This window comes from Ranitomeya imitator, chromosome 1 (assembly GCF_032444005.1).
Source record: "Ranitomeya imitator isolate aRanImi1 chromosome 1, aRanImi1.pri, whole genome shotgun sequence".
Taxonomy (NCBI): domain Eukaryota; kingdom Metazoa; phylum Chordata; class Amphibia; order Anura; family Dendrobatidae; genus Ranitomeya; species Ranitomeya imitator.
Window position 1 is genome coordinate 174928779 of NC_091282.1, and position 6745 is coordinate 174935523.

Here is a 6745-nt window from a genome sequence, read left to right on the forward strand (position 1 = left end):
TACGCAGATGAGAGCGAACCCTAAGGGTCTCAGAATGCATTTACACTAAAGGTACCGTCACACTAGACGATATCGCTAGCGATCCGTGACGTTGCAGCGTCCTGGCTAGCGATATCGTCCAGTGTGACAGGCAGCAGCGATCAGGCCCCTGCTGTGATATCGCTGATCGGGGCATAAAGTCCAGAACTTTATTTCGTCGCTTGACGTCCCGCTGACATCGCTGAATCGGCGTGTGTGACGCCGATTCAGCGATGTCTTCGCTGGTAACCAGGGTAAACATCGGGTTACTAAGCGCAGGGCCGCGCTTAGTATCCCGATGTTTACCCTGGTTACCATCGTTAAAGTAAAAAAAACAACCACTACATACTTACCTTCGGCTGTCTGTCCCTCGGCGCTCTGCTTCTCTGCTCTGGCTGTGAGCGCCGGGCAGCCGGAAAGCACAGCGGTGACGTCACCGCTCTGCTATCTGGCGGCTGTGCTCACAGCCAGAGCAGAGAAGCACAGCGCCGGGAACAGATAGCGGTAGGTAAGTATGTAGTGTTTGTTTTTTTACTTTAACGATGGTAACCAGGGTAAACATCGGGTTACTAAGCGCGGCCCTGCGCTTAGTAACCCGATGTTTACCCTGGTTACCGGCATCGTTGGTCGCTGGGGAGCTGTCTGTGTGACAGCTCCCCAGCGACCAAACAGCGACGCTGCAGCGATCCGGATCGTTGTCGGTATCGCTGCTGCGTCGCTTAGTGTGATGGTACCTTAAGCAATTGTGACCATTAAAAGACCTTCGATTGACCACAAACAAGCCTATTTACACATGACAAGTGCACTTTTATGCACACAGAACGATCATAAATACAATCATTCATTATACATAGACTGTTCTTGGCAGCACGTGTTCTTTAAACAGGCAATGTGCTACTGAAAATAATTTTGATGCAAACTTAAACAGCAATCTATTTTACCCAGCATGTCCATTGGGTGGATGGCAACCTGTTGAGGAGGACCTGTAACTTGCTCATAAATTTTGTTAAATACCTTGCAGAAATCCTTGAGGTCCCCTTAATCTTCTGTTCTTTTGCAATTGTGTCTCTCCATTGCAGAGATATTTACATTTTTTCTGTAGCGTATAAAGTGGAATCTTTGCTCTGCAGCACAATTAGGTGTTTCTTCATAGTGTTCTTTGTGGTCTGTGAAGTCTACGATGCTGCCGAGATGCGAGAACTCTGAAGACGTTTCTACTTGGAATTTCAAAGCAGAAATGTCACATAGTCAGCTCCAAGAGAATTAAATGTGAAAATCTCAGGGGTGTGGCTAACAGCCACCATGGTCACACACCCTTAGAGAGGTCTCTGCTTTAGACTCAGAGTAATATTTATTATCCTGCTGTATTTGAGCTGTAACAGTACGCAGAGGTATTTATAACCGTAGATAGTCTCAGGAGAGTAGTGTAATGTGCTGCTGCAGTGCAGTATAGAGCAATCTCCACCAGGGGGTGCTGGCTAAGGAAAGGAGGCTGCACACACAGCGCAGCAAAACTGAGCAAAAACACAGGTGTCACAGGTAATGAAAGGGACATGAAAAAGCCAAGGTCATACACGGAGATAGCAGTGCGGTACAGAAGGGGCGAGCAGAGAATCGTCGGGGACAAGCAAGACGTCAGAACCTACCGGGAACGTGGTAACCAAAACGTGAGACGGAGACGGAGTCGGGGTACAGGCCAGAGGTCAGAACAAGTCATAAACGGGTGTAGGCAGTCAGAGGCAAACAGGAACACAATAACAGGGATAAGGTCAGGAGCTCAAACTGTGCAGCATGAACTATAGCTGACACTGGCCCAATGGCTGCAGAGGACTTAAATAGCTCAGCCAGCTCCAGGGTGAGGCAGAGAGGATTAACTCCCACATGACCAGTCCAGAGACAAGAGAGCTGAACATAATCTCAGAACTGGATCATGACAAGTAGCAATTGACCACAAATGACAACCTACAACCTACCTACTGTGGAAAAGCTCTGTGAGTATCAAAGGCCTGCTTCACAAAATGGCTCTGGGATCCCAGAGCAGCATGCAGAGTGCAGGAAATAACTGAGGAGGAGTCACAGCCCGATGAACCTGAACCAACATTAACCCCTTAACGACCACTGATACGCCTTTTAGCAGCGGCAGTTAAGGGTACTTATTCCTCAGCGCTGCTTATTAACAGCACTGAGGAATAAGGGTACAGTGCCCCCACAGCATCAGAAAATCTCTGAGGACATGATTCGGGCCGGTTTTTACCGTCCCCAGTCTTGTGATCATCGTTGTTTATCGAATAATGGCGACCGTCCGATTTCCCATTCATTTCTCTCTCCTCTGATGTGATCTAGCATACCAGAGGACAGAGAAATGGGGTCCCAAGAGCTCCCAGGTACTTCCACCATGTTCGGACTGTCCAGCCATCCGAATCTTCTTACCGGAGGAAAATGGCGGGAGCATGCACAGTGTGCCCGCCGAGATCTGCTGGCCTGCCCCCGGCAACAATAGATTTTTCATGTTGTTTAATTTTGATCACTGTAATAGCCCCTATCACAGTGATCAAAATAGAAAAATAGTAAATCAAGCCCCCCTTTATCACCCCCTTAGTTAGGTTAAAATAAAAAAAATGATTTTTTTCCATTCTTTGCAGTTAGGGTTAGGGTTGGGAATAGAACTAGGGTTAGGGTTGAGCTAGAGTAAGTGGCTAGGGTTAAGGTTGGAGCTAGAGTTAGAGTTGGTGCAAGAGTTAGGGTTGGGGTTGGAGCTAGGATTAGGATTAGGGGCAAGGGTTAGGGTTGGGGCTAGGGTTAGAGTTGGGGATAGGATTAAATTTGGGGCTAGGGTTAGGGTTGTGGTGTTGGGGCTAGGGTGGTGTTTCCACTGTTTAGGTACATCAGGGGGTCTCCAAATGCGACACGGCACCTGCCATTGATTTCAGTCAATTTTGCTTTCAAAAAGTCAAAAGGCGCTCCCTCCTTTCTGAACACTGCCATGCTTTCAAGCAGTAGCTTTCCCCCAAATAAAGGGTATCGGCATACTCAGGAGAAATTGCACAATAAATTTTGTGGTCAATTTCATCCTGATACCCTTGTGAAAATTAGGAAGTTTGGGTCTCAATTAAATTTTTTGTGAAAAAAGTAAAATGTTCATTAAACTTTTTGAATGTGGTTAATAAACTTCTTGAATGTGGTTTTGAGCACCTTGAGAAGCGCAGTTTTTAGAATGGTGTCATTTTGGGGTATTTTCTGTCATATTGACCACCCAAACTCACTTCACATGTGAGGTGGTCCCTAAAAAATGGTTTTGTAAATGTTTGTGGGAAAATGAGAAATCGCTAGTCAAATTTTAACCCTTCTAACGTCCTAAGAAAAAAAAAATAGGTTTCCAAAATTGTACTGATGTAAAGTTGACATGTGGGAAATGTTATTTATTAACTATTTTTTGTGACACGACTTTCTGATTTAAGGGCACAAAAAATAAAATTTTGATAATTACTAAATTTGCACAATTTTTGCCAAATTTCAGTTTTTTTCATAAACGCAAGTCATATCGAAGAAATTTTCCCACTAACATGAAATACAGTATGTCATGAGCTATAACCTCATAAAGTGAAAGTGGTCAGAATTGTAAATATTGGCTTGGTCATTAAGGTCAAAATTCGCTTGGTCACTAAGGGGTTAAAGCAGGTGTCTGCTCAACTGCTCTTAGGTATTCAAGAATCTACTTTGTTTCTTACTGATAAGATAGATGAAGTAAAGATAGATGTAGCACTGCTGCGCCTGGATCTACAGAACCTCAGGGAGCATATGAGGGAGCCTGAGTCCAGGATATCTGTGCCACTGGATGGTAAGCATAACTCTTTTTAAAAAGGAGCTAATTTGTGAACTCAGAGAGCAGAGGACTTAGAAAATCATCTCTGTCTCAATAACCTGCGGATACTGGTGTTCCCAGTGTGTGCAGAGCGAAAAAATGCACTTTTATGGAAAACTGGATCAAACATGTCTGCAACGTTTGCCATAGAAAGGGCACACCGGCTACCAGCTCAGCCTCTTCCACCTGGGGCTCCATTTCTTCTCCAAGGGGCTCCACCTAGACTACTGCTAGCACCCTAAGTATCAGAGACACAGATGTTATTCTTTGGGCAGAGCATCGCATGGGTGCGATTATATATAACAACTCCTCTATTGTGAATTTTTGGACTTCTCTGCGGCCTTACAGAAGACAAGAGCTTCTTTCATAAATGATAAGAAATACCTGAGAGAGCAAAACCCTTAATCAGTGACATTTCCAGCCCATTTACGAGTGATATACAAAGACAAAACTCTGTTTTCCCATCTATAGTGGGATCAAATGAATGGTTGAACGCGCTGAAATCTTGTCGGCAATATTAACAACATGTACTAAGGCCGAGAATTCTCAATGTTTATTCTATCTATGGGGCATATGGAAAGACTGTAAAGTGGCTTATGTCATTTATCTTCTTCATTTTCTAAAGTCCTGTCTTTTTTCTTCCCCCTTCTTTTTTTCCCTCCCATCTTCTAATGCTTCTCCCTGCATTAACCTTTGGCTTAAAGGTACCGTCACACTGAACGATATCGCTAGCGATCCGTGATGTTGCAGCGTCCTGGCTAGCGATATCGTTGAGTTTGACAGGCAGCAGCGATCTGGATCCTGCTGTGCCATCGTTGGTCGGAGCAGAAAGTCCAGAACTTTATTTCATCGCTGGACTCCCGCAGACATCGCTGAATCGGCGTGTGTGACGTCGATTTAGCGATGTCTTCACTGGTAACCAGGGTAAACATTGGGTTACTAAGCGCAGGGCCGCGCTTAGTAACCCGATGTTTACCCTGGTTACCAGCGTAAACGTAAAAAAAAAAAAACACTATATACTTACATTCCGTTGTCTGTCCCCCGGCGCTGTGCTTCTCTGCACTGTGAGCGCCGGCAAGCCGGAAAGCAGAGCACAGTGGTGACGTCACCGCTGTGCTTTCCGGCTGGCGCTCACAGTCAGTGCAGAGAAGCACAGCGCCGGGGGACAGACACCGGAATGTAAGTGTGTAGTGTTTGGTTTTTTTTACGTTTACGCTGGTAACCAGGCCCTGCGCTTAGTAACCCGATGTTTACCCTGGTAACCAGGGGACTTCGCATAGTTGGTCGCTGGAGAGCTGTCTGTGTGACAGCTCTCCAGCGACCACACAGCCACGCTGCAGCGATCGGGATCGTTGTCTAGATCGCTGCAGCGTCGCTAAATGTGACGGTACCTTAAGACTATATAATAGTGGAAAAAATAGTTAATATGCTCTATATTTTATCTCATTGTATTTCTAAGACCATTGATAAAGGCAGAAAGTATTTGCTATACAGCTCTCAATTATCAAAAGAATGATTAGTAGCTCAGTTATAGTCTGTGATATCCTCTAGTCTTTAATTTCACAGACTACCCAATTTATTTGATTCAGTCTTGCTATTTGTAATGGAGTCATAAAGGGCCCCTTTTTTCCTTAGAACAGGTTACAATACAACCCCTGGCAAAAATTATGGAATCACCGGCCTTGGAGGATGTTCATTCAGTTGTTTAATGGTTCTCGGATGTTTTGCCCCCAGCAGTTTGCCCCCAGCAGTTCGCCCCTGGGTACATTTCGCCCCCACACATTTCGTCCCCAGCATTAGGCCCCCAGGATGTTTCGCCCACACACATTTCACCCCCACACATTTCACCCCCAGCAGTTCTCCCCCAGCAGTTCACCTCCAGCAGTTCACCCCTGGGTACATTTTGCCCCCAGCATTTGGCCCCCAGGATGTTTTGCCCCCGAACTTTTCACCCCGCACTTTTCACCCCCAGCAGTTCACGCCTGGGTACATTTCACCCCCGCACATTTCATCCCCAGCATTTGGTCCCCGGATGTTTCGCCCCCAGCAGTTCACCCCCAGCAGTTCGCCCCTGGCATTTCGCCCCCGGATGTTTGTACCCTTGTGGTTCATGAATTCCCATCCGTCATCAATGTTTCGCCCCCAGCAATTTGCCCCCAGCAGTTTGCCCCCGGATGTTTTGCACCCGAATTTTTCTCCTGCAGCATTTTGTCCCTGAATGTGTCACCATCTGATGTTTCGCACCTAACATTTTGACTCCAGATGTTTTACCCTCAACTTTTGGGGTCAACATGCAGGGATCAGAACATCTAGGGCTGAACATACCTGGGGATTCCTGTGGCTGCCTTTTCAGCAGCTCAACCACTGTCTCTTCTGGCTGGCCTTAAAGGAGTATTATCATGCTAGAACAAAAAAAAAACTGACATACTTACCTGTTGCAGCGCCGCTGCTTGGGTCACGGAGTGCAGTCTAGCAGTACCCCGCAATGTCTTCTTCTGCTTCTGGCTGTCTTTTCATCTTCCCTGGATCACTGATCCGTGAAGCATGTTGAATGCCGCATTAGTGAGGCCGAATGTCTCCTGGCGTCTCACTGACATGACGTCACTCCTGCCCCGTTCATCAGTCAATCCAGGGGGCAGGATGCCTCTCCTGTCACCAAGAATCGTGGTGGCCTCCGAATCCAGCATGGCCATCGCCATCCCACACAGCCAGGAGAAGATCAGGCAAAAGATGAACAGAAAACCTCTAGTTAAGTACCAGGAGGGGAAGATCGGCAGCATGCTTACCGCAACATGATTGCTGAAGCATGCTGCCTTATTTTGATTTTGCTTTTTGGCATGAGAATACCCCTTTAATGCAGGATAT